This window comes from Mirounga angustirostris, unplaced genomic scaffold (assembly GCF_029215605.1).
Source record: "Mirounga angustirostris isolate CCGP_5_RB_7025 unplaced genomic scaffold, mMirAng1.0.hap1 SCAF_8, whole genome shotgun sequence".
In the NCBI taxonomy this organism is placed as follows: Eukaryota; Metazoa; Chordata; class Mammalia; order Carnivora; family Phocidae; genus Mirounga; species Mirounga angustirostris.
Genome location: NW_026991716.1, coordinates 129,671,498 through 129,677,497, shown reverse-complemented (window position 1 = coordinate 129,677,497; position 6,000 = coordinate 129,671,498).

Here is a 6,000-nt window from a genome sequence, read left to right as displayed (position 1 = left end):
CATATGGGAGGCACTGAGTTAAGCCCTTCACATGCATTAATTCATTTAATTTGCACAAGAGCCCTATGTAATAGATGCAGTGATCACCCCCATTTTTCAAATGAGGAAAATGGTCACAGAGAGGTTTAGTTACTTGCCTAAGGTGGCACAGCTCGCAAGTGGGAATGCCATGCCTTAGTCCCTGGCAGTCAGGCTCCAGAGCACACCTCTTACAGCTAGAAAGACCTGGAAGCCATTGGTTTTACATGTTATGGTTAATTCCATGATCTGACTCTCCGAGATAACAAGGTGGGGGGAAACATATTCCTTCAACACATATTTACTGATGGCCCACTGTGGCCAGGTACTATTCTGGGTGTGAGGGATCCCAAGCTGAACTTGAAGCAGACCTTGCCTAGAAGGGAGACATCATCTATCGGTTTCATTTTCATCCCACGGTATTAAGTCTTAGTTCTGCCCACCACAAAACTGAGACCTACTACGAGGATTTCTACAATATGGTCGTGATGGTTAGTTTTATGTATCAAATTGACTAGCAATAGTACCCAGTTTCTGGAAGTAGGGTAAGCCTCGTTCTAGAATTCTAGAATTCTATAGAATTCATCAAATGTAATCGATAAACATCTGAGCTCAAGCAAGAAGTTCCATAGTATAAAGAAATGATCAATGTTTGTACAAGCAGCATGTTGGAAGTAAGGGAGGGAGGGAGGGAGGGAGGGAATCAGGCAGAAAGGGGAGATGCCAGATTTTGTGCTTCTCCAAAATTACCTTGAGCATTTGATGGTATCTAGTAAGTTTAGAGGCATGGATAGCCTCATTCCCAGCAGTCCTCAGACCGGGGCTGGACACTATGCCACCAAGGTGGCCAAATCCAGCTGGCATAGTATGGATGGCCGTCGAGTTGGAAAATTGCTTTTACATTTTTACAGGGTTGTGCAGAAAGTGGCGGTGGGGAGAGATGAAGTGGCAGAACCTGTCAAAAGCTCTGTGGCCCACAAAGCTTAAAATACATAGGATCTAGCCCTTCCCAGAAAAAGTTTGCTCTGGAGTTTTTCAAACTTGTCTGGTCATCTTAAAACTCACCTGTGGACATTGTCACACATATAGATCCCTGCCTGTGACAAGCCCATCATAGCATTGTTTTTATTTTTTTTAAATATTTTATTTATTTGTGTGTTTAGAGAAAGCATGCATGCAAGCAGTGGGAGGGACAGAGGGAGAGGAATAGAGAGAATCTCCAGCAGACCCCAAGCTGAGTGGGGAGCCCCATGAGGGGCTCAATCTCAGGACCCTGAGATCATGACCTGAGCCAAAATCAAGAGTCTGACACTTAACCGACCAGCCACCCAGGCACCCCATAGCATTGCTTTTAATCACTAGAAGTCAGAGCTGGCCTACATCCATGAGCAAATGGACACCTCCCTTAGAATAAATGAAGTGGCCATGAGTATTAAAACAGGAAATTCTCACATGTAAAAAAGCATGTTGCAGATAGAGAAATGGAATATGATACTATTTATATGAAGTTTTAAGGTGGTATCATTTATGGAACTTACATAAGTAGTAAAAATATAAAGACATACATGGGAAGGGTAAAGATCAAATCCAGGTTAATAGCTCCCTCTACAAAGGGAAAGGAATGTGTCAGCCAGGGCTTCGATTTTATCTAGAATGACAAGTAGATAAATAGATGATAGCCTGCTATAAACAGAGATCGGTGTTCCAATATCATTGCCTAGATTTTTCTGGACACCAGAAATAGTTTATTATAGTGATCTTTTAAGAAAAAATTACTGTTGATCTTCCTAATAGATATTCCAGGAAGCCAAAGTCTTTTAGGGTTAATATGTGGGTCACATGAAAGAAACTCCACATTTTCTGGTTCCTTTTTCAATGATGAATTTATTGAGTGATGAAGATTTTAGAAATCAACTGGATTTTTCTGATTTTAGGAAGAAAAGTCAGCAGGTTCCATGCTTGATTAAGGAAGTTCCTCTACCTCTTCTCCCAGAAATCTGTTTATGCCTTGGACTTTCTGTCTAAAAAAGGGAACATTGCATCTTTCTGGAAACAGCAGGAAATGCTGGTCAACATCTTCATTAAAAAACTATGGACAGGTGGAGACCAATTCAAGGGAGAGGCAGGAGTGATGGCCAGTGGGGTGGTGATGAGCAAGGGGTGGGGAGTTCAGAGAGAGCAGGCTCTGCCCTTCCCTGGCTCACAGCCACGGCTCCCTGGGAGAGAAAAGAATGCAAGCTGAGGCAGCAAGAAGAAATCCTCCAGATGACGCTTCCAGAGACTAGCTGCCAGAGAGAGGCAAGACCTGTGAATAAAACCTCGAAGCCAGAGGGAGGGCTCTGCTAATTGGAGTATATAATTTAAGAGGTGAACACAGCACAAAGCCCTCGAGGGACTGACTGCAGGTTTTAATTAAAGATGATCTTCCATAAACTTGTCCTTCATTTAAGAAACACTGGCCTGGAGAAATGCTGGGAAAACCAGGTATGCCTTGTTAGATGAATCTCTCCTTCTTTGAACCTCGGATATGAAGGCCATTTCCCACCTGTATTTTGGCCCACTGGGATGGCTATTGGATCGAGGAGTCTTGCTCAACTGCCACCTCCCTACACTGGACAAATATGACCCCAAGAGGGAGAAAACTACAAATACATTTCAATATTAAAAAGTAGAAAGTCTAATCCACAGACAACCATGACCAAAAGATGAATTCTTTCAGGTCCTCTAAGCGTCTAACTACAGAATTCGAGAGCTTGAAAAAGCTCAGGTGTTCCAGACTTACTTCTAAAGACACCTCCTCCATATGACCTCGATGCCTTATGATGCACCATCAACGGCCCTGACCTTCCTCTGGCTTCCACACTTGTGGCTTAGCAGAATCAGATGAACCACGGGAACTGACCAAGAAAGAAAACAGAGGAGGAAGAGCAAGAGTCTTAAGGGTAGTGATCATTATTTTTCAAACTGAAAATGAGCAAGCAAAGTATTCTGAGTAGCTACATGCAGTGTCTTCCTAATTACAGAATAGTAATAAGGCGCTTTTTATGTAACAGGCTGATATACGTGTAAAATCTAATCCTGTTATTTTCCTAATTTCTATATAAAGCAAGCAAGGGGCGGGCACCGAAGACAGCACCAAAAATCACATAGAGAGTCAGCAGCGTGCAGGCCTGATTCTAAGCCCAACACTGTTGAGTGACGGAGTAATAGTACCACATCTTTGCGGCTACTCAGGCTTCCAGTCTGACGAACATACTACCTTGTTTCTACAGCTGTTCGTCCAGTGCTGGACCTTTTTGCATTAATCGCTCATTTGCTCCTTTCTACGCCCCGGGCAGAATCCCTTGCCCTAGGACACCAGGCTGGGTTGTGACAGATCCAAATGTTCTTCTCACTCTATCAACCTGATGCCCACAGGAAAATCACAATGAAGACTGTACCCTTCCTCACCTACTCCCTTGCCATTTTCTGTCTCACAGCCCCTTGGGTCTTTTCCTGAGCTAGGCCTTTCTCTGCGATATTTGCATTGTGTGAACGATACATTCCGATCAACAAACCAGAATCACAGACTGCTTAATCCAGCACCCAGGGCCTACCTCAGTCTATGCTGAGTTTTGCTATCTTTTTATTTTGAAGATGGAGAGATGCCCATACTTTGTTTGGGGAGGCCTATATCACAAGATGGGAGTCAAAAGACAGGATGGCCCCTACTTCCCTAGCCCGCATAACCATCTCACTTGGAATCTCAGTGAGAGCTTAAGCTGGGACAGGGTTTCTCTGCACAACGAGCACATAGTGGTGGAGCTGGACAAGCAGAGCATGCAGAGGCTGAATGCCCGCTGCATGGAGTTACCCAGGATGAACAGTAGAAGGGCCATCTTGCATGCGCTCCAGCCACCCCTGCTTTTCTGGAGAAAAAAACAAACCCCTCCCCCTCTCCCCAATTCTTCACCAAGTCTCTAGGGATATAGGTTCAGCCTCTGCACTCTCAGGGTCTGCGCTAACCCTTCCTGCTGGAGCTGGATGCTATTTTTGTCTTGTTTTCTCACATTGCCCACAGGCACACTTCGGGGATCGGGAAACTGGGTTCCAACTGACCATCAGCCTCTTCTCTCAGAGGGAAAATGCCTCTGGCTAAACCTTCTCTGCCAGGGCCTGTTGGAACCTTCCAGACGCTCTGTGCAGTCACCCAGGCCCAAGCACACAGGCCAGGCGTGCAAACCACACTCGGCTGGCCATGGACACAGGTGTGAGGCTCACAGAGGCCCTCGGTGAGGCACTTTGCACAAACGTGTCTTACTCAAACTTTGTTTCCTCACTAAAAGTGAATGTGGTCTCATCAGAAAATACTCACATGTGGGGCACCTGGGCAGCTTAGTCGGTTAATCATCCGACTCTTGGTTTCAGCTCAGGTCATGATCTCACAGGTTGTGGGATGAAGCCCCTCGTCGGGCTCCACGCTCAGCTTGGAGTCTGCTTAAGACTCTCCCTCTGCTCCTCCCCACTGCATGCTCTCGCTCTCTCTCTAATAAATAAATAAATCTTTAAAAAAAGAAAGAAAATACTCATACTACAGAAATGTAATCAATGGCAAGTGGTCTCCCCAACACCTACCCCAAGATATTCTTACCCCAAGGTAACAATTGATGACAAAATATTCTTCCACTTTTTAAAATGTATATAATCATATGTATATGTAGTTTTCATTTTTAATTTTTTTTTAAAGATTTTATTTATTTATTTGACAGAGAGAGAGAGACAGCAAGAGAGGGAACACAAGCAGGGGGAGTGGGAGAGGGAGAAGCAGGCTTCCCACCAAGCAATGAGCCCAATGCGGGGCTCGATTCCAGGACCCTGGGATCATGACCTGAGCCGAAGGCAGATGCTTAACGACTGAGCCACCCAGGCTCCCCTGTATACACTGTTTTTAAAAAGTGGGATTACATTAAATCCTACACTGTTTCCTTTTCTCTCTGGGCAACCAACACCATGTTGGTGTATCTTTCTTCGAAAACCTACATAATGTTTATCGGTAGGCGTGAGTTGGTTTCCATTTTTCTCTATTCCAAAAAACACTAATAAAGAAACTTTACACATGTATCTATACAAGTATTAGGTACATTTTTAAAAGTATAACTATTGAATTAAAAAGTATTAACATTTTATATTTTAATAAATATTTCTAAGTTGCCCTCCTAAGGTATGGTATCAGTTTATATGCCTATCCTGCTCAGTCTTTTGGCAAAGAGTTTGACCTTCTTTCCGCTTGGCTTCTAAGTGTAAATGGGACATTATGCTGCTCACATCACAGGGTTGCTGTAGGAGATAACTGAAGTTCAAATGACATTCAAATGGCCATTGGTGGTGTCCGCATTCCCCACCTTTAGCCCTCAACAACCTCACACACCCAGACCCTCCCCCCAATAAGGAATTGGATGAGAGCAAACATGATTACAGTTTAAGGCTCCTACCAGGGGTATGCGCAGGTTAACTTGGGGGAGAATGGGTGTCTGATCGTGGGGTCTCCAGCACTGACATGCTGGGGGGATTGCAGGATTCAAGACGAAGGAGGGTTGGGCAAGAGGCCTCCCGTGGCTGCTGAAAGCTCACCGACTGGTGCCTGCTGAGTCCACCAACTCTACTAACCTAAGCTTTTTCCCAGAAGATTCTTTCTTTTGAAATCCAGGGCACAGAGCTTAGCCTCAGGGCCACCATTTAGGAGGAGGACAGAGGGAGCCATGGCATTATTTAAAAAACCTGATATGCAGTATAGTGGGCCAGCTTCATCCACCTTCTTGAGGAGACAATTCGCTCTGACAACTGCAGGTAATTTAAAAGCTTTTATGGAGCCTTGGGTGGAACCCAATGAAACTTCCAATCTCAGGCAATTCAATACAAGCATCTGAAAAGTTAGTCATAAAACATCCTTTCCTAATCCACGGCAGACATTAACATTGACTTTCCCAATGACCAATGAATAAC